General features: G+C 39.4%; 1 pseudogene; it reads left to right on the forward strand.

Moving 5' to 3' along the window:
• LOC114047012 overlaps window positions 1-23,098 on the forward strand; it is a 71,802-nt pseudogene that overhangs the window by 41,497 nt on the left and 7,207 nt on the right.

A 23,098-nucleotide genomic window follows, 5' to 3' on the forward strand; every position in this document is an offset into this window, starting at 1 on the left:
CTGTGTGATCCTGGGTGTGTGAGAAGATCTTGTAGTGTGTGACTTTATCCTTGTTACTGTAAAGAACCCAAGAGCCCACAGTGTGTCTTTGCCTGTGGAGAATCTGCAGTGTGTCTTCTGTAGGCTGTCTTTGAAGAACCCATAAGGGTGTCACTGCATATCTGAAGACTCTGTGATTTCTCTATGAGGAACCTGCAATGTGTCTATTTTTGTGCTTGCCTGTGGATATCTACAGTGTCTGTGAAGAAGCTCCAGTATGTCTGTCTGTGGGCTGAACCTATAGTATATGTCTATATATGAAGAATTCAGTGTTTCTGTGTGTATATGTGAAGAAGCTGCCCTGAGCGTGTCCACGAAGAATCTGTTCTCTGTGTGTTAAGAGCCTGCGCTGGCTCTTTGTGTTCTAAAGAACTGCAGTCTGTGTTTGCAAAGAATCTTCACTGCACTTTTGTGATGTGTGTGTGTGTGTGTGTTTGTGTGTGTGTGTGTGTGTGTGTGTGTGTGTGTGTAGAACCTGAACTGTGTCTTTGTGTTCTGAAGAACCTGCTGTTTGCTTGCTTTTGTGAAGAGCCCACGTTGGTCTATGTTCTAAGGAATTCCTATCATTTCTTTGTTTGAAGAACCTGCAGTGTGAATGTGTCGTGAAAGTTTTGTGTCAGTATTTTTTGAAGAACTTTGTGTGTCTGTGTGTGAAGCACTTGCAATGTGTTTGAGTGTTCTGAAGAACATGTACATATATCTCTGAATATGTATATATGAATATATGTCTAAAACACACACACATCTGAAGAACCTGCACCATGTTTTTGTTTTCTGAGAAACCTTCTGGGTGTCTACTTGTGAAGAATGATCAATGTGTCCGTCTCTGTGCGTATGTGTTCTGAAACACCTATTTTATCTTTGTTTACAAAGACCCTGCAATGCCTTTGAATTTGTGTGTGTTTGTGTGGATTCTATAGTACAAATGTGTTCGGAAAAACTCACATTGTGTTGGTGTGGGAAGAATACTAGGGCATGTGTCCTGAAGATTATGTTGTGAATAAAATGGTGTGTGTGTGTGTTCTGAAGAATCCACCATGTGTCTGTGTAGCTGTTCCAAACTTCATGCTGCTCTGTCCTCAAGCTTCCCATAGCACTCCTCATACTTCAATAAAAAAAACAACTGAGGCCATTTACTGACAGTTTCATCTTCTCTTCCTCATCTCAAGGAAGGGACTCTACCATTCTCCTAGTCATCCAGGCTCACAACTTTGGTGTCATCCTTTACCCCTCACTCTTGCTTACCTCATACATATATCTAGTTAGTTGCCAAGTCTTGTCATTTTTCCTTTCACAATATTTTCCATATGTATCTCTTTCTCTACACTTACACACCTAGTATTACCTTAGTCCAGGCCTTCACCTCTGGTTTGAATTATTGCAATAGTTTTCCAATTGATCTCCTTGCCTCAAGTCTTTTACTCGCTCCAGTCTGTCCTTCACTCAAATACCAAAGTGATTGTCAAGCGTAGGCCTGATTGTGTCACTACTCCCCACACTTGATAAATTCCAGTGGCTCCCTGTTACTTCCAGTATCAGATGTAAAATCAGCTGGCATTTGTAACTCTTCCTAACTTTGTCCCTTCATATCTTTACAGTTTTCCTACATTTTATGATCCAGCTACACTGGCCTATTTACTGTTGCTTGCACAGTCCCTGCCATCTCCTCAGTGCCTTTGAACTGACAACATATTCATGCTTGGAATGCTTCGCTCTTCACTTCTACCTCTTAACTTCTCTGGTTTTCTTCAAGTTGAAACTCAAATCTCACTTTCTGCCCCAGGCCTTTCCCAGTTCCTGCACATGGCCATACCTTCTGCTCTGAAATTACATCTCATATACTTTGTGTTTATTTCCTGTTGACCTTGTTATTTACATGTTGCCTTTTCTGTTAGAATTTGAGCTTTAGAATTTATTAGAGAAATTAGAATTTATCTTTCTTTGAATTCCCAGTTTGCACATAGTGAAGACTTAGTAAATGCTTTTTGATTGATTGTTTTGTATCTGTGCATTTCAAGAACTCTATTGTCTTTGTATTCTGAAGCACTCAGTGTTTGTGGGTGAAAAAGGTCATAATATGTTTGTGTTGGTAGCATATGTACATGTGTGTGTATGTTAAACCTTCTGTGTGTCTGTCTTATGAAGAACTTATTGTATCTGTGTTCTATAGAACCTGTTGTATGTTTGTGTGTGAAGAGCCTACAGGTGTATCTGAGTGAAGAACATGCAGAATGTCTGTTGATGTATGTGAAGAACCCCTTGTGTCTGTGTATTCTGAAAAACCCATTGTGGGTCTGTACGTTGAAGAATCTACACTGTCTCCATGTCCAAAGGACCTACTTCATGTATGCTATTTTCTGGGCCTACGTGTGAAGAACCAACAAATCATGTGTTCTTAATAAGTGCAGAGTGTCAGTATGTTTTAAGGAGCTGTTGTATGTTTTTGTGTTGTAATGAATCTGTTTTGTGTCTGTGTATGTGGAAAGAACTTAGTCTTTGTGCCCAGAAAAACCCATTGTGTCTCTGTGAATGTGGGAAGGATCCACATTATGGCTTTGTGACCTAACCCTCTGTTTGTGTGTGTGAATGACCCACATTGTCTCTGTGTTCTAAAGAGCTCTCTGAGGGGCACCTAGGTGGCGCAGTGGATAGAGCACCGGCCCTGAAGTCAGGAGGACCTGAGTTCAAATGCGGCCTCAGACCAAACACTTGACACTTACTAACTGTGTGACCCTAGGCAAGTCACTTAACCCCAATTGCCTAACAACAAAAACAAAAACAAAAATAAAAACAAAAATAAAGAGCTCTCTGCATGTTCTGATGAATAGCCTTATGTATATCTGTAACTATAAAGGGATGTAATATATATGAAGAACACTCACCTATCTTTGGTATGAACCTGCTGTGTGCGTGTATTGGTAAAGAACCCACAGTGTGTCTGTGTATTCTGAAAACCACATAGCGTGTGTGTGACTGCATGTGTCTCTCTGTGAAGAATCTGTAATACTTCTGTGTGTTCTGAAGAACCCATTATGTGGAGGTTTCCGTTAAGTCTGTGAAGAACCTGAAATGTTTCTTTGTGTGTTATGAGTGTGTGTGAAGAACTCAAATCATGATTTGATTTTCAAGAACTTTCTGTGTGTCTGTGTTGGTGAAGAACCCACATTGTGTCTGTCTATGAAAAAACTGTGTTATATTTATTATGTCCATGAAGAGCAGTATGTCTTAGAAGTATTGTGTTTCTACATCTTCTACCTGTTGTGTATCAGTGTGTCATGTGTATGTGCAAAGAACCTACACTGTCTTTGTGTTCTGAAGGAACAGCAATATGTGTTTGTGTCATTGTGGTTAAAAAAAAAAAGGCCGTGACGTTTCCACATGTTGGTCTCTTTTTGTGTGTGAAGAATCTTCATTGGATCTGTGTGTTTTGGAGAACCCTCATTATGTGTTAGTGTCTGTGTGTTCTTGGAAAACCCACAGAACATGACTGTGCGTGCCTTTCTGTGAAGAATCCACTATTTGTTTGTCTTGGCATGTGTCTATGACAGGTGTTCTTAACTTTTTTGTGCTATTCATCTCTTTGGCAATCTGGTGAAGCCTATGGGCCTACTCCTCAAATAATGTTTTAAATAATTGAAGGAAATGTTAAGTTTCAGTTAGAAGTTAGTGAAAATAAGGATGTAATTTTTTTTTTCCTATCGAAGTTCACGGATCTCTTTAAATTTCTTTGGGGCTCCATGAACGCTAGGTTAAAAACCCTAGGCTCTATAAAAAACTCAGTGTGTGTGTGTTCTCAATAACCCATGGTATCAATATTTATTTTGTGCCTATAAAGGACCCAGAGTGTGACTGTGTGTTAGGGACCTGCAGTGTGTCTGAATGTGTGTATGCATGCTCAGGATGTCTACACTGAAGAACATATGTAAATGTGTGTGTGTATCAAGAACCCACGTATCTTTGTGTTCTCAAGGAACCACTCAGTGTCTCTGATGGTGAGGAATCCTCAGTGTATCTTTGTGTCTTTGTCTGTCAGTAAAGCTCCCACATGGTGTAACAAGAATCTGTTTTATATCTGCCTGTTCTGAAAAACCTGTTGCATATTTGTGTATGTGTGATGACCCTATGCTATGTCCTTGTGTTTGTTCTGAAGAGTCCTTTGTGTGCTCTGTGTGAATGACCCTCCTTTCCTTATGTCTGTGACCTTACAGAGCCTGCATTGTATTTGTATGAATCAATGGATAGTGTGTATACATGAGGTCTGTGGGTGAAGAATCTGTAGCATGACTGAGTGTACTGAAGAGCCCACATTGAGTCTTTGTGTGTGGAAAAACTCTGTCTTGTGTTATTGAAGAGCCCATGGCATATCCATGTGTTCTTAAGAACCTGTAGTGTGTCTGTGAGAACCTTTTGCATGTCTGCGTGTTCTGAGAAACCTGCTGTGTGTCTCTATGTATGAAAAAACCTTCAATGGGATTTTTTTATCTGAAAGTCTGAAGTATGCCTGTGTTGTTGTCTGTGTGCTTGAAGAACCTGTGTCTATTTTGAACACTATTGTGGGTCTTTATATATGTGAATGACCCCTACTGTGTCTTTGTATTTCCACAGATCGTGCTGTGTATATGTGTGTGGGGGTGAGGGGGGGAGAGTAAAGAGGCCTCATTGTGTCTGTGTGTGTAAAGAACCTGTTTTGTGTTTGTGTATTCTGAAGGATCTGTTGTATGCCTGTGACTGTGGGCTAAAAGGCCCCAGTGTGTGTGTTTCCATTTTCACATGTGAATAACTGTGTCCTGCATTGAGTCTTTGTATATTGCAGAATTTGTAGTACATCTGTGGACATGTGAATAACCTGTATTCAGACAAACACATGCGGGCACACACTGTGGAGTTTCAGAATACGTAGACACATTGTGGGTTCTTCACCAACACAATATACACAGCAGATTAATCTCAAAAATAGGTTTGGTGTAGGTTTTTCACACATATTGCATGCTCTTTACAGTCACAGACATACACAGGGGCTCTTCAGATCACAGACTCTGTGGATCATTCATGCACACACACAAGATAGGTCACAAAGACAATGTGGGTCCTTCCCACATACATAAATATATAATAATATGTACACTGAATTTTGTGTATGTTCTAAAGAAACAGCTATATGTCAGTTTTATATATGTGTATGTATGTGTGTATGTGTATGCATGTCTGTGTATATGTGTGTGTATGTGTGTGTGAAGAAGCCATCATGTATCTGTGCATTGGAAAATCAGCTGCCTGTCTGTGTTTTGTATGTCTTTCTTTCTATGAAATCTGTGTTCTGGGTATGTGGGTATGTTCTCAAGAACCAGCTGTGTGCCTGTGTCTTATTTATGTGACTATCTGTGAAGAAGCTACTGTGTATCTTTAGTCTAGTGAACAAGCTGCATGTCTCTGAAGGACCCCTCTGTGTGTGTGTGCTATGGAGAGCCAGCTATGTGTCAGTGAAGAAGATGTGTGTCTCTCTTCTAGAGAACCAGCTTTATGTGTGTCTTAAAGAACCAACTATATCTTTGTTATGTTGTGTGTGTCAGTTTGCAAAGAAGCCACTGTGAGTCTTTTTTGGGGGGGAGAACCAGCTGTGTATGTGTATGTATGTTTGTGTTCCAGAGGACCAATTATGTGTCTATGTTGTGTGTGTGTATGTATGTGTGTATGTATTTTAGAGAACCAACTATGTGACCATGCTACCAAAAAAACTACTGTATGTGTTCTGGAGAGTCAACTGTATCTGTGTTCTAAATAATCAATTCTGGGTGTATGTGCATGCACAATGGAATTGCTATTTGTGTTCTGGAGAATCAGCTGTGTGTGCGTGCGTGTGTGCGTGTGTGTGTGTGTGTGTGTGTTCTGAAGAACCAGCTATGTGTGTCTTTTTTTATAGATAAGAAATATAGTATATAATTTTTATTTTTTCAGTTAAGCATTTTTAGGTTAATTTGTCCTCCCCAAATTAAGCAAAATAAATAAGAAAAATAAAGCCCTCAATACATACCTGGTAAAATAAATTTCCACATTAAAAATGCCCACATACATATATATATATATACTCTGAATTATCTCTCTGTCTCTGTCTCTCTGTCTCTCTCTCCCTCTCTCCCTCCCCCCAATTCTATACCCTGACTCCATCTCCTCTGGTTAAGGTTTGGATAGCATGCTTCATCATCATTACTCTTCTGGAGTCATAGAAGATCATTGCATCTATCATAGTTCGTATAGATTTCATACTTGTTTGTTTTTACAGTGTTGTTATTATACAGTTCTGGCTCTCTTCCGGACTGATTTTTCATCAGTTTATGTGAGTTTTCAAAATTGTTCATTTTTATAATATTGATGTTTTAATATTAATTGCTCTGATTCTTCTCATCTCACTCTGCATCAGTTCATACAAGTCTCTTTGAAATAATCATTTTCTTCATTTTTTACAGTATACTAGTGTTCTATTAAATTCATGTATCATATCTGTTCAACCATTCCCCAGTTGATAACCATTCCCCAGTTGATGGCCATCCCCCTTAGTTCCAGGTTTTTGCTATCACAAAAGTAGCTGCTATGAATATTTTTGTATGTGTAGGTCCTCTTCCTCTTTCTGTGATCTCCTTGGTTACTTTGTAGTGACCTACACCTAGCAGTGTTGTAGCTGGGTCAAAAGACATACGCTGTTTAGTAACTCTTGTGTTTAATTCCATATTGCATTCCAGAGTGGTTGGCCCATTCACAGGTCCAGTCAGTGTCTCAATGTGTCTTTTTTTCCCATAATCCCTCCAACCTTTATAATTTTTAAAATCAGTTTTGCCAATCTGATGGCTGTGAAGTAGAACCTCAGAATTATTTTAATTTGCATTTCTCTAACTTATTAATGATTTGAAATTTTTTCTTAGGGTTATACATATGACCAATTTTTTCCCCTTAAGTACTGCTTTTTCATATACTTAGATCATTTACCAATTGAGAAATGATTCTTATTCTTATATAAGAACTTTTCCTCTAAGCATAGATCTGATGGGTAGTTTTTTCCTCGTTTCTCAAATTTGTTTATGAACTAACTTTTTATATCTAAATCACCTGTCCATTTGGAGCTTCTCTTGGTATAAAGTATGAGATGTTTGTTTAAATCTAATTTCTTCCAAACTATGGTCCAACTTTCCCAGTGGTTTTAGCCAAATAATGAATCTTTACCGAGTGGCTAGAGTCTTTGTATTTATAGAACACTTGGCTAGTAGATGTGTTTGCTTCTGTGTACCTAATCTATTCCACTGATCTCTATTTTTTAAAGCAGTACCAAGTTGTTTTGAATATTACTATTTTGTAATAATAGCATTCGATCTGGTACTGATATGTCCCTTTCATTCTCATTTAAAAATGTTTTTCCTTTGACTTGATTTTTTTTGCATTCATATAAATTTTATTATTTGAATATTACTGTTTTGTAACAATAGCTTTCGATCTGGTACTGATAGGCCCCTTTTATTCTCATTTAAAAAATTTTTTTTCCTTTGACTTGACTTTTTTGCATTCATATAAATTTTGTTATTTTTTCTAGTTCCATAAAATAAGCTTTTGGTAGTTTGGTATGGCATTGAATAAATAAATTACTTTAGATAGTATTTTCATTTTTTTTATATTGACTTGTCCTACCTGTGAAGAATGAATTTTCTTTAAGTTATTGAGGCCTGTCTTTATTTCTGTGAGCAAAGTTTTGTGGTTGTATTCACTTCATTCTTTCATGTCCTAATATTTTATACATTCTGTAGTTATTTTAAATGGAATTTATTTTTCTTATTTTATTGGCATTATACAGAAATTCTGATGATTTGTGTTTGTCTTTTATATCCTGAAATTTTCTGAAAGATTTTATTTGTTTCCATTAATTTTTGGTTGGTTCTCTAGAGTTCTTTAAATACACTATCATGTCATCTGTGAAAAGTGATAACTTGGTTTCTTCTTTACCAATGCTTATTCCCTCAATTTATTTTTCTTGTCTTATTGCTACAGCCAGCATTTTTAGTACTGTATCAAATGGTGATGACAATGGACATCCTTATGTTGCCCCTGATTTAATTGGAAAGTATTCTAGTTTATTCCCATGACGTATAATGCTAGCTCTTGGTTTTAGATAGATACTAGTTATCATTTTAAAGAAAGGTCCATTTATTCCTAGTTTTTTTTTTTAGTGTTTGTAGTATACAATGGCCATGTCTTGTGTGTGTGTGTGTGTGTGTGTGTTTGTGTGTGTGTGTATCTATGTGTGTGTGTGTATGTGTGTGTAAAGAAACCTCTTATGTGTTTATGCTGTGGAGAACCACCAGTATGGCTGTGTCTTATACATTTCTCTTTTTCTGAATATCAGAAAAATCTGTTTTGGAGAACCTGTTGTAAATCTGTGTCTTGTGGTATGAGTATGTGTATATGTGTGTATTATGAAGATGATGTTGTATGTCTGTATTCTGGAAAACCAGCTGTTTGTTTTTTGGTCTGTGAGGAAGCTACTGTGTGTTTGTATTCTGGAGAATCAGGTATGTATCTGTGTATTCTGAAGAATAGTTGTGTGCCTGAGGCTTGTGTGTCTTTGAAGACTATTATATATACACATTTTGAAGAATAACTGCGTGTGTGTCAAGACCTCACCGAGTCTATGTGTTTTAGAGAACAAGCTGTGTCATGAAGAACAACTGTGTCTTTTGTGTGTATGTGAAGATCTCTGTTGTATGTCTCTCTGTTCTAAAGAACAATTATATATCCCTATCTTGTCTGTGTTTTCTGAAGAACCACTATGTGTCTGATGTGTGTGTGCATGTGCACCTCTGAAGAATCCTCTGCGTCTGTGTGTTCTGAAGAACAGTGGTGTGACTAGTTGTGACTTGTGTATGTATCTATCTGCAAAGAATCTGCTGGATCTCTGTGTTCTGAAGAACAGATGTTTGTCTTGCGTCCAAAGAACTTGCTGTGTATCTCTGTATCCTGAAAAACAACTGTAGCTGTCTGTGTGTTGTATGTGACTTCTCCTGAGGAACCCACTGGACCTGTGTTCTCAAGAACACTTGTGTGGCTATCAGTATCTTCTGTATGTGTCTGTCTGTGAAGGCAGTGGTGTGTGGTCTTTTTGTTTGGAAAAAAAGCTGCAGATTTGTCCTGTGTCCTTTTGTCTCTAAAGAACCTGGTATGTGTGTGTGTGTGTCTTCTGTACCTGTGTGTTCTGAAAAACTGGCTCTGTGTCTGTGTTTGTGTATGAAGAACTGAAAGTTTTTCTCAATATTCTGATGACCCTTGTGTGTGTGTGTGTGTGTGTGTGTGTGTGTGTGTGTGTGTGTGTGTAGAGCCCAAGTTATGTTTTATTTCTGTATGATGAGACTGCGGTATAGCTGTTTGTGAAAAAACTCACTATCTTTTTCTGTCGTGACAGATTCACAGTATATCTGTATCTGTCGCACCTGAAATATGTCTGTCCCTGTGTGTCTGTGTAAAGAATATGCAACAGTATGCATGTTTGTGAAGACTACAGTCTTTCTGAGTATCCTGAGGAATAGTTGTGTGTCTGTCTGTAAAGAACCCAGTGTATGGCCTGAAGAATAGTTGTGTGCTTATGTCTTGTGTGTCTCTTTGTTTCTGCAGACCACATCATGTGTATGTGTGTGTGTGTATTTTGAAAAGTCTACCTTGTGCCTATTCTGAAGAACCTACCTTTTACTCATGAAAAGAACCACACAGTGTGCCTGCATGTGGAGTCCACAGCCTGTCATCATCTCTGTGTGAAAAACATTCAGTACATCTGAATGTAGATCACCCAGTGTGTCCATTTCTGTGAATGAAATACCCATAGTATGTCTGTGTGAAAAAGCTACAGTGTCTCTCTGTGAAGAATGTGTCTGTTAATAAGTTACTTGTGTCTTTGTAAAGAACCTGCTTTTGTCCGTGGGTGAAGAACCCCGTGTGTTTATGAGTGAATAACCTGTTGTGTGTCGGAGTGTTCTGGAGATGTTGTGTGTCTGTGAATAGCTTGCAGTCTGACTTGTGTTGGTCTATTTGTGAAGTACCTTGTGTTTATTCTGAAGATCATGTATTTTCTGTCCCACAAAACCTGCATATCTTTATCTTGTATGTGTATGTCTGTGAAGAACCCGCTCTGTTTCTATGGGTCCTGAAGAACCCACTATTATTTGAAGAATCCAGCTGTATGTATGTGTACGTGTGAAGAACCTTTCGTCTGTACCTCTGTATGCGAAGAACCTGCAGTGTCTGTATGAGGAACCTGCACTATATCTTTGTGCTCTGAAGAATCTGCAGAATCTGTATCTGTTCTTAAAATAACCTCATTGTGTCTATATTTGTCTGTCTGGAGAAAACAGTGTATTTCTGTACTCTGAAAAGCACACGATATGTCTGTGTATGTCTTTGTGTTTTGCCATACCCATTTTATTTCTGTGTGAAGAACCTGCATTTTATTTCTTTTCTTAAGTATTATGTGTGAAGAACACAAACTGTGTCTGTGTGTTCTCAAGGACCTGATGTGTGTCTGTGATGGTGAAGAAACCACAGTATGTGTGTGTCAGTGTCTGTTTTTGAAAATATGAAGAATCTATAGTATGACTGTGTATTCTGAAGAAGCCCCTATGTCTGTCACACATTTCTTCCATTATCATCCTCCTATCTTACTTATCTTTAATCTCTCCTTATCTATTAACTCCTTCCCTTCTCTTTCTCTCTCTCTCTCTCTCTCGCTGTCTCGCTGTCTCTCTGTCTCTCTGCCTCTCTCTCTGTCTCTCTCTCACACACACACACACCACAAACATACACACACAAATTATTTCCCCCATTCTTAAAAAAACATCTCACTTGATCCTCTTGCCTTTCCTGATAGCTGTTGTCCTATATCTTTTCCTTCCTTAACTAAACTCCTTGAAAAGGTTTTCTCTCCTTGGTGCTTCCACTTTCTATCCTCTCGCTCTTTTCTAAACCCTCTCCAACCCCACCGTTCAACTGAAACTGCTGTCTCCAAAGTAATCACTGATCTCAGTTAACTGTAAAATCTGATGGCTTTTTATTAATCCTTTTCCTGCTAATCAGCTTCTCTTTCTGGAGACTTTGAGTTCTCTCTTTTTATTAACGCTGCTGCTTTCTCTTGGTTCTCCTTTTGGCTGCCTTGCTGCTCCTTCTCTCCTTTGCTGGATCTTCATCCATGTCATGCCCCTTAACTGGATGTATCCTTTCATACTCTGTTCTAGTCTCTCTTCTCTTTTTCATAAACTCCCATGATCATTTCTATGCAGATGTTTCCCATCTATATATTCTGGATCTGTTTATCCACTCCTAGTCCTTCCTCAGCTCCATTACCACATTACTAACTGCCTATTGGACATTTCAAAGTGGATATCCTATATGTGCCTCAAATTTAACAAGTTTAAAACAGAACTCAATATCTTTCTCTGAAAATCATCCCGTCTTCTGAACTTTTTGTTTATTCTTGAGGGCACCTGTATCTTCTTAGTCACAGGTTTGTAGCCTTGGTGTCATGCTTGACTTCTTGCTCTTACTCACTCCACATAGTCAGTCTGTTGCCATATTTTGTTTTTACCTTCATGTCTCCTATATGCATTCCCTTCTCTCCACTCTCACAATCACTACCCTAGTTCCGACCCTCATCACCTCTCACCTACACTATTGCAATAGCCTTCTATTTTGGTCTTCCTGCCTCAAGTTTCTCCCCACTCCAGTCCGTCCTTTACACAGCTGCCAAAATGATTTTCCTTAAGTGTAGGTCTGATCATGTTGCCCCTGCCTCCCTGCTCAATGAACTTTGTTGGCTCCCTATGAACTCCAGGATCAAACAGAAAATTCTCTGTTTGGCACTTAAAGTTCTTTATGACCTGGCTCCTTTCCAGAGCATTTCCCTGTGTTACCTTCCATCTGCTCTGTATGTATCTTTTATGTAATTAATTATCTGCATGTTGTCTCCTCCATGAAAACATAGTAAGCTCTTTGAGGACAAATTTTTGTCTCTCTCTGTATTCCCAGGTATTGAGCACAGTGCCTGGCACATAGTAAGTGTGTAATAAATTCTTGTTGCTTGATTTACTCTGTGTGTGTGTGTGTGTGTATGTGTGTGTGTGTGTGTGTGTGTAGAACCTTCAGTTTGTGTGTCTGTAGAGAACGTGCTGTTTCTGTGTATGTATAAAGAATCCAAACTGTGTTATAGTAGTTGTTGTACATCTAAAATTCCATTCTAATCACAATTTTTAGATGACAAGGGTATTTATGTCATCAGTAACTTTGTCAAAACATTCCCTAGAACTTAAAAAAAAATGTTTTTACCTATACATACTCTGCACTGCAAGTAGAGGAACAAATTCTATTCAGTAAACATAAATGTTCTTTTGTGGGGGGCACAGCCCCCATCAATATCTGCAGCAACATTCTTATGTATTCCTAATGGCTTTTATATCTACTTGCCACCAAATATCCTGTGGTTCATTCTCTCAGATTTTTATCTCTAAGTCCCTTGCCCTGAACTTCAGATCTAAGGATGGGGTCAGAACAACAGTTAATCAGAACTGTGTACAAAAAACATATCAGTTTTATAACAGACATTTTAATAAGAAAAATAATCATGGTAGACACATTCAGTTCGTTTTTCTAATATGCCTGTTGTTCTGGTCTCTTTCTTCATTCCACCCTCTGGTGAGATCATGTGAATGGCTACGGGAAGTTGTTGATAGCTTTGAAGTACTTGTCAATAGGTTAGATCTTATGGCTCAAATCCTCCATGAAGATTATTACATATTTACCAGAAGATTTTGCAATAACTTTTTAGTCAAAATAATTCACTATTTCTTGACCTTGCCACAATCACATTTATGAATCAAACTACTTTCAGACTTCAGGTTTGGGTAACCTTGTGGAATAGATGGTTCACAGTCTTTAGTATCTTCAAGCCTTATTGAATTGAACAAATGTGCAATCAGAAAATATGGTAAAGATAAAGAAGCTGCAGTACATTATGGACCTCTAATTCTGATTAGAGGCTCATTTGCTCGTCAGGTACATAGTAGCTGCCAACTTTTTGTGCCTTTCTAGCCAAATGAACTTCATTTGTATACATTCTTCTGTATTTCTTATGGTAGACTTTAGCACTTTTATAAATAACTTTCCTGTATATCTTCTGCAGCTTTTCAAAGCCTCCTTCTCTAGGTGTTTTTGTCTCCAGTTAGCCTTTCAGAAGAGATTTTGGGAAAAAGCTGAGTAGCATGCTGCCCCCCCCCCCCGATTCCAGCAGGAAAAGAGCATGTTTGTGTGCTTTGAAAAACCTGTTATGGGTATATATGTAAAGAACCGCAGTGTGTGTGTTTTGAAAAATCATGTGTCTGTTCTTAAGCACATGTTGTGTCTATTTACTCTTAAGAAACTTTACTGTTTTGTGAAGAACCCTACATCCTATCTTTGTGTCTTAAAGGGTGTGTCTGTGGGTGAGGAGCCTACAGTTGTGTGTGCGTTCTGAGAAATCCAGTGCAGAAACTATGTGTTTGCAAATATTCATAGTATGTCTGTGTGTGTGTACCCTTGTCTTTCTATGTGAAGAGCCCACATTGTGCCAATTGCTTTGTCTTTTTATGAAGAATCTAATGTATGCCTTTATTTATGTCTCTGAAAAACCTGCTGAATCAGTGTATTCTGAAGAGCCTATTGTGGGTCTGTTGTCTGGTTGTTTGTTAGTGTATGTGTGAAAAAGCCATTCATTGTGTATCTAGGAGTGAATAACCTGAGTGTCTGTAACTGTGAAGAACCACAATGTATGTGTGTGAGAAAAGCCTTCAGTGTACCTTGGTGTCTTTGTGTATGTGAGAAACCTGCCGTGTGTGTGTGTGTGTGTGTGTGTGTGTGTGAGTGTGAGAGAACCTTCGGTGTATGGAAAAAACAGTGAATTTCTGTTCTCATGAACCTGTTTCTGTTATGTTCAGAAGAACACATGGTGTGGCATTGAAGAACCTACAGTGTGTTAGTGTTTCTGTGAAGGAAACCTTTATGAATCAGTCTGCTTTGAAGAACCTACAGTGTGTTTGTGAGTGTGGGTGTGGGTGTGTGGTTGTGTAACAAAGCTATAGTTTGTTGGTGTGGGGGGCATGGAGGGAATAAAACTTAAAGATTGTGTGTGTGTGTGTGTGTGTGTGTGTGTGTGTGAAGAAGCCTAGTATGTCTGTGCAGAACTGTGAATGCTTTCTCTCTCTGTTAAAAACTGTGTGTGTGATTGTATGTGTGTAAAAAACTACATGTTGTTACTGGGAAGAACGAGGAGTCTGTCTCTGTGGGTCTTTGTGAAGAACCAGCAGCTTGTGTCTGTAAGAATGGAGACCCTGTGGTATATGTCTTTTTGTGTTTTTGCATATGAAGAAACCTCTGTGTGTCTGCCAGAATCTGCTGGGTGTATGTCTTTGTGTCAATGTCTGTGTCTCTTCAGAGAACCCATTGTGTGTGTTGTTCGCAGTATGCCCGTGAAAGTTTGTGAAGAGCTCAGTATGTCTACGTGTGAAGAATCCTTAGTATGCATGTGTGTGTTCTCAAGAAGAACAGTATGTGACGTTTATGCATGTGTTAAGAAATCATTATGTGTCAGTGTATGTGAAAAAACCCCCCTGTATATTTGTGTGGAGATAACATAGAGTGTTTGCCACAGTATCTGTGTTTGAAGAACTCCCTGGTTGTGAAGGACATGGAATGCCTTTGTATCTATGTGCTATACAGTGTGTGTATGAAGACCTGTTTGTGCATGTGAAGAGCATGTGGTATGTATCTTTGTGTGAGAAGAGCTTGCAATGTATCTCTGGGTCTTTGTGTGCATGAAAAAGCCACAGGTATCTGTGTCTTTGTGTGTGGGAAGAGCCCACTGTCTATGTGTGAACTCTGAAGAACCCCAAGTATATCTCTGCATGATTTTTTGAACAGTGTGTTCTTTTGTATTAAGAACCTATGTAATGTGTCACTGTGTATGAAGAAGCTTCAGTGTCTATGTATGAAAAGCCTCCAGAGCGTTGGCCAGAATGACCGTAAATATTGAATAGGACAGTGTCTTGGCAATGCCTGTACTTTAGGAAAATCACTTTGGCAGTTATATGATGGATAGATTGGAGCAGGGTGGTGGCTATAAAAAAAATCTAGTCAGAATCTAGGAAGAACAGGCATTGTGGGCATCGAAGGAATGAAAGGTATCTGGGTGTAGCTGAAGAATTCATTGTGTAGGGTGAAGAATCCCATATGTATCAATGTGTTTTTGTGAGTAAGAAGACTCCTTAGTTTTTTGAATGTGTATGAGAGAAGATCTGTGTCAAGAAACCAGTGTGTTCTTTGTGAAAACCTGTAGTGCCTTTGTTTGGGGGTAAAGAATCCTATATGAGAAGAATGCACACAACTAAGTCTGTGTGCACACAAAGAACATGAACTGTGTATGTGCAAAGAATCTATACTTATAGAAGAACCCATATTGTGATTGTGTAAGAAGAACCTGTCAGTGTGTATGAAAAATGCAGTGTGTATGTGTGTGTGTAAAAACATGCAGCATATATATATATATTTGCGTGTATATATATATATATATATACACATATATAAAAGTGTGTGTGTGTGTGTGTATAAAGTACCCCTGGTATATCTCTCTGTGTGTGAGATACCTACACTCATGTTATCTGGGAAGAAGCCCAAGTATATCTTTGTGGGTGGGGGAAAGAACTCAAAGTGGAGTGTATATCTATGTGTGTGCATGCATTTGTAGGAAGAACCCACAGTTTGTGTAGAAGACATTCCTCCCCCTGTGTGCATATGTGTGTGTGTGTGTGTTTGTAGTAAGAACTTATAGTGTATCTGAGTATGAAGAACCCATGGTTATTTCTTTGTGTGTGTATCTATGTGGAAAACTCTCTCTAGTGTGCCTGGTGTGTGTGGGTGTGTTTGTGTGAAAAACCCTCTTTCGTGTGCCTGGATGAGTGGCTTTATAGCAAGAATTCACTGTGTATCTTTCTCTGACATAAGTATTTTCCATGTGTCTTCCAAGCCACAGCTGTCTCTGTGCATGTCTTTCAATGTAAGATGAACCCACAATGTGTGTGCCTGTGTATGTCTATATTTGAGGACTTGTAGGAGGTCTGTGTGTGAGGAAGAAGAATCCTCAGTGTGTCTGTGAATAGGCCTGGTCTGTGAATAGACCTGGGGATGGACCCCAAGTGTGTCTGTGTATGCCTCTGACTATAGGAAGAACATACAGAGTATGTGTGTTTGATGTGTCTGTAGACCCTACAGTGTATCAGTGTATGTGAAGAATCTGTAGTGTGTGTAGGATTAACCTACAGTACATATAAAGAATGTGTATGTATAGTACATATATATGTGTGTACGTACAGTACATATATATGTGCATGTACAGTACATATAAAGAACGTGTATGTACAGTACATGTAAAGAGTGCGTATGTACAGTACGTATATATGTGTGTATGTACAATACATATGTGTGTACAGTACATATAAAGAATGTGTATACAGTACATATATGTGTGTGTAGTACATGTATGTACAGTACATATAAAGAATGTGTATGTGTATGTATGTATATATATAACATGTGTATATAAATATATATTACGTGTGTGTGTGTATATATATATCACGTACATAGGCACATTGTGGATTAGAATCTGTAGTCAATGTGTGTTGAACCTGCAGTTTGTGTGTTGTGTATATGAGATGAAACCACACGTGTGTATGTGTGTGTGTGTGCTGAAACCCTTTACTGTGAGGAAGCTGCAATAGGCCTCTGTCTGGGCGGGAAGATTCCCTTCACGTCTCTCCCTGTCCCCACCCAATGATTATAGGTGCCTGTTTGTGTAAAGAGCTTGGTGTATCTCCATATGTGTAAAGGACTCATTGTGCCTGCTTGTAATGATCCCAAGGGATGGTTGGAAATTTGTATGTGTGTGTGTATGTATCTGTGCATGTATGGGAAGTACTTACATTGTATTTGTGACTCTGAGGGAAGCATCTGAGGGAAGTGTGAAAAACCTGCAGTGGGTTTTTGTATATGAGAACCCACAATATGCCTATCTGTGTGAAGAAGTATCAGTGTGTCCCTGTGTATGCCTGAAGAATTCATGGTGTATCTCTGCATGTCTGGAAAAAGCATATGTGTGTTTACAGTGAATGAAGAATCCACAATGTTTGTGTGCCTATATATGTGAAAAACCCATAGTTTGTCTATGTGTGTGTCTGCGTTGGAGGAACCCAAAGCTTACCTATGTGTGTGTCTGGTGTGCATAAAGAACCTGCAGTTTGTGTGTCTGGTATGTGAGAAGAGCCTATAGAGTTGTGTACAGTGTGTATGTATATAGAACCTACAATGTGTGAAGGACTCCGTGTGTGTCAGTGAAATGAACCCATAGCATGTGAAGGACCCAGCCGTGTGTGTGTGTGTGTGTGTGTGTGTGTGTGTGTGAAGAACCCATGGTGTATGTGTCTGTGACTTGAGCCCATAGAGGATCTGTGGGAATGAAAAGAAGCTGTATAGTGTCTGGGAATTCGAAGAATCTAAAGTGTGTCTGTGTCCATGTGTGTGCAAAGAATCTTGCAAGTATGTTTTTGTATAGAAAGAGCTCCTCAGTGTGTGTGTCTATATGTGAAGAACCCCTAGTTTGTGTCTGGCTGTGGCATGTATCCATCTTTCAGGGTCCATTGAAGGAGTTCTGTCTGGGCTGTGTGACCGTAGTGTCATGTGCTGTCTGACATTTTATGTCTCTTGAGGTCAGACACCTGGATTTTTTCATCCATGTGTCCTCCATAGCAGCTGCCATAGGTTTCTTTGAATAAGTTAGAACTTCTAATGCACCTGGTATATCCTTCCCTCCCCAAATTACCTTTTCTTTATTTATCTGTGTACGTGTTGTATCACTTCAGTAGAGTTGAATAGAGGCTCCTTGAGGGCAGGGTCTGTTTTTTGTTTTGTCTTTGTATTCCCAGCAGCATCATAAAGTCTTACACGTTGTGGGTTCTTAAATCCTTGCTGAATTGAATTGAATTAGATCTTTGTTTAATGAGTGCAATTCATTATGTGCCCGTTTGTACATCTGGTCCTCTGGCTCTTTCTGGTGCTCTTCAGGTATCAGAAGGTGACTGAGGTGAAGTCTCTTAATTGCATCTTCTCACCCACAGCAGCCCTGCAAAGCTACTGCAGGTGTCTGGCCTGGAAATACCAGTGGGAGGATTTCCTACTGAGGAGCTCAGAAATCTCTGCTCCAGAGTGAAGTTTCCAGCTAAAGTGACTTTCCTTCTGAGGCTCCAGACCTGCGGAATCCATTCCAGAAGCAAATGCAAGCAGGAGACCTCTAGTCAGACCTTCAGGAAGGAGCAGGTCCTGGAGACGCTGATGCTTGAACATTTCCTCATCATTCTGCTTGAGTGAAAAGGACTGGGGTGATATCAGATATCTAGATACTCTTGAGGAGTGGATGACCTTGGTGGATCTGACCCAAATGCTTGGGGAGAGAGGTGAGAAAGGAGAGGGGAAGGAAGTGTGGATTAACTGGAGAGGAGATTGCATTCTCTCCATGGAGCCAGAGTAAACTACAGTATTTCAGAAAAGCACTTTCCATTATTTGACCTGGAATTGCCTTTCCTTTAGAATGAGTGTCTAATTAGGAGTTACTATGCTCCCTGGGGAAGCTACAGTATACTTTTCACTACACTACTATGCTTTACTTCCCAGGGGATGGTTTTGGGAAGGAGTCAAAGGCAGGATATTTCAATATATTATAGTGATCTTCTCCTTGGATCTTGGGATGAGGAGAAATGGCGATTTATAAGATTTTTGATTTTGTGCAAGGAGCATGAAGCGTAATACTTTGACTTTCATAGATGCTCTAAAAATGAGTGAGGATCACCTTAATAAAAACTGTTAGCATTTTAGCTCCTCTGGCCTGGTAGTCTTTGGAGATGGTTTTTAGTTGGGCTTGTAGGCAGTGGCTAAATTCTTAGCTAAAACCTTCTAGGTCCACAGGGATAGAGCCTGGATTCCCAGACAGTGGTATCTTTGAATCTTTGCTTTGATCTGGGCCTAGGGAGGTGCTATTTATGGACTCCCTTTGACTTTTTTCTTTTTTTCTGTAAGGCCTCGAGGGGTAGAGGTGTTAACACCTGCTTGCTCTGTGAGCATTTGTAGAGTGGTGAGTCTGGGAACCCCAAAGCAAGCATCTTGCCCTCAGGAAGCTCCTTTCTCTTCCACAGCTCTTCCTTCTCAAGAATCTGCTGTTGCCCAGCTGGTGAGCACCGATGAGCTGGAAATGACTCCTGGGCTTCTGACAGCCAGACCCCAGGTGAGTTGGGGGATTCTTTTCTAGTAAGAGGGTGGAAACATGTCCTATCCTGGAGCTTCCCTATCCAACAAAGTTTCATTGAGGAGCCTGATCCCTGACTCTTCCAGCCCAGGAGACTGGGGATATTTTGCCTTCCATCTGGTAACATTCTATGGAGGCCTCTTCCCACGCAGGTTTACACTTCAGATTCTTTCCTCATGTAAACGTACATAGACATGTGCTCTGTGGGTTCTTTACAAACACACAGACATCTTGGGAGGTTCTTCACACAGGAGCTTACACAGACACAGCATTGTAAGCTCAGCATTGTCTGTCTTCCTATAGCCCCTCTACCACTTTAAATGGCTGGGGTAGTTGTCTAGGATGATCTCTTGCCCTTACATACTTCTCATTTGAGGTTCATGTCAACTTTGTAAGTTAGGTTCTATGGGAATTATTATCCTTAGTTTGTATATGAAGAAACTGAGGTAGAGAGAGGTTTTAAATGACTTGTCCATAGTCATATAGCTAGTAAATTTCAGAGGCAGAATTTTAAGTCATATCCTCTTTACTCCAAGTTTAGCGCTTTATCTACTACACTGTATATGTAGGGTCATATTAGATTATTTAGGGCCTTAAATACTAGATTAAAGAGTTTAAATTTACTTGGTAAGCAATAGGGAACCACTGATGAGTTTGAGCAGAGGACGTGTTCAGATTTATGCCCAGGCAAGTCTCTGACCTGTCCCAGCTATAGTCAAGGCACTAAAATTATCACAGGTGTACTCCATAAAAACACCTGGAAACAGCTCAGGCCTCTCCCAGGCTTCATCACTTCCTTATCTTGTTTTCCTAATTATACATGTAATCCAAAATTATAATTGCTCCTCTGCTATCCCTTGCTATATTCTCATCCCAGCTTTACCTTCCCTGTCCTTTAGCGTTTTCACTTTGACCTCCAGAGTTCCATTGTTTTCCTCATGCTGTCCCTCCTCTCATTGTCAACAAACTTCCCTTCATCCTCCATCCTTTCCTCATACAGTCATTCTATATTCTCATACTCACTAAAACCTAGCTTTCTCCTGAGGAAGCCACATTCCTCAACCCCCTGTTTTAGTGTTGGCATAGCGCCAGACACAGAGTAGCCTCCTGATAAATGTTTATTGACTGACTTCTCCCCATTCTCCTGACCTAGAGAGCCAGGAAGGTTTGTTGTCATTCTCTTTGTTTCCTGCTGCCACCTTCAGACCCTGGCTTTCCTGCTGTCACTTAATAGCCTTTCTGCCTTTGACACTTGTACTATATGATTTTACCATCCTTTCTTTATGCTTTTTGCCATAATCTGGCAGCCTCCGGAGCACTTAAGACCTTCCTCAAGGGCCTCAAAACTTGACTTAGTTGCCTTATGGTTTGCTGCCACAGTTTTTGATGACTTCAGTATTTTCATACTTAGCCCATTTTTAATAATCAGTCCTTTCAGTTTCTAAACCTCCTCAACTCTTATTACCACCATCTCCACTCTATTCCTGCCACTCTCCTGAATGGTCACATCCTAAACCTCAGATACCTTTGAAACTATGCAGTGTCAAAGATCTTGAACTCTGAAATTTTTTTTTTGACCAATATCTCGCCCTTCTACCTTTCCTACATCCTTATTCTTGAACCTCCTATTGGTCATTACTGTGACTTCTGTTCCCTGATCCCATCCTGTTCTTCTAGGTCTTCACTTTATTGTGGCTTCCCTTTCCACTCGTTAGAGTTTTGGCTGTATGGTCAATCATCTCAATAATATGTTTCCCTATCCCCTTTAATCTGTAGCTCCTTGACCTTCCACTGTTCCTGCACTGCTATTCTCCAATACTGCATGCCGTGTTCCAACTTCTAAGCATTGGAGTGCTGCTGAAAGAAGACTGCACGCGCATGCACACACACCCACACACATACACACACACTCCTCTATCTGTCTAATCTCAAATGGGCCCTTAGTATGCCCCAGCAGTGTTGATTACCTATTACATTTCCCACAGTGGACATTCAAAACCTCATTTCTTTGCAAGCCCCTCACTCTACCTTAAGCTCATTCTTTTGCAAGAGGTAATGTCAGCTACTACTTTACTGAGAATGAAGTTATCCAACCTGAGTTCCCTTATTTCCTTTCCTACACAGTTTATATCCTCCCTGGGACCATTCCCATATTCTCTTCCATATAACCTCAGGAGATGAGGAGGCCTTTGATCTTGTTAGACCTAATCCTTCTATTTGTGCCCTTGAATCTATCCCCTCTTATCTCCATTGATCTACCTCCCTTTTCTCTTGTTACCTTTGATCTGCCTGCAAACAGTCTCAGGTCTCTCATTCTAAAAAATTTCCTTTGACTTTGTTATATCCTTAAAGCTATTGGATTCTCTTTCTCCTTTTCACTCCTAAATTTCTAGAAAGAGTTGTTTATACCTTCTGATCCCATTACTTGATCCCTCAGACTTCTGCAAGTATAAATACAGAACAGGGGAACCATAGACACATTAACAAAGATATTTAAGAAGAACACTTAGAGCTGCATTGCTTTTCCATGAAGAGGTCTCACCCAGCTAAATAACTTTTATTTCTTAAACAGTAAACAGTTCTCCAACAATAGTATGATGGGCCAGCCTGTGTACACTAGCTTTCTGCTTCTGCTTGATTTATCTGCTGCCTGTAAGAATTGATACAAGTATCCTCCTTAAGGACTGCCCATAGCTATTCCTTACAGGCTTTTCTCATCCCCATCCATTAATCTGTTTCTCCTTCTAGGTTCAATTCATGTGCTACTTTCTCCATCATTCTTCCTCTGATCCCTTTCTTGTTGATTCTCTGAGACTTTCCTCTTTGACATTTCCTCTGTACTTACTTATTTTCTTAATTTTATTATAGTTTTTCATATACGTGTTTCACCCCCCCCATTTAATTCCATTCAACTATTAAAAATTGTCTTTTACTAAAGGGCTGGATACTTAGAATACAAAGAAGAAACAGTCCCTGATCTCAAGGAGCTTGCATTCTAAGGGGGTGGGGAATAAGAAAAGACATATAAATAAAAGTACAATAAAAGGGAATGATGGAAGCAAAGGAGAGATTTATACAAAGTGATCTAGAAACATTTAAGAAAGAACACTTTCATCTTGAGAGGGTTTGTCTTATTGCAAACTAGTTATTCTCCATTGCTACATGGATGTTTTGTATGTATCTGAGAGACAGATGCCATCCCTAAGTACCTTGGATTCCTTGTGAACATCTGACTTAAGCAAGTTTTATAGAACTAAAACCTGTGATTTAGATAATGGAATAAGAAGTGACTTCTCTCTTGTCATTGAACATAAGTTGGGATGCAGCACAACAGATTTCTTCATTTCAAAGTGATCAAAGTATTCTAGTAAACCAGTGACTAGCTAATGAAGGTTCTTTTTTTTTCTAATTGTCTACAAGCATACAATGATAATGTCTCATTAATCTTTCCAGTTCCTTTTGTTTTGGTTGCTTGTTTACTAAGCTGTATTCCAACTTTGAATTTTCAAGTCATTTTTTTAACCAAGAGGATAAAGCACAGATGGCTGGCTCAAATATTCAGTTCATTTGGCAGTTCTTTTTCTCAGTGTAAATGAATGAATTGGTGACAGAACTAGGAGAGAACAATGTAACAAAAAATAGAGACAGAAGAGAGGCTTC

Source organism: Vombatus ursinus, unplaced genomic scaffold (assembly GCF_900497805.2).
Source record: "Vombatus ursinus unplaced genomic scaffold, bare-nosed wombat genome assembly UNPS02014786.1, whole genome shotgun sequence".
Classification (NCBI taxonomy): Eukaryota; Metazoa; Chordata; class Mammalia; order Diprotodontia; family Vombatidae; genus Vombatus; species Vombatus ursinus.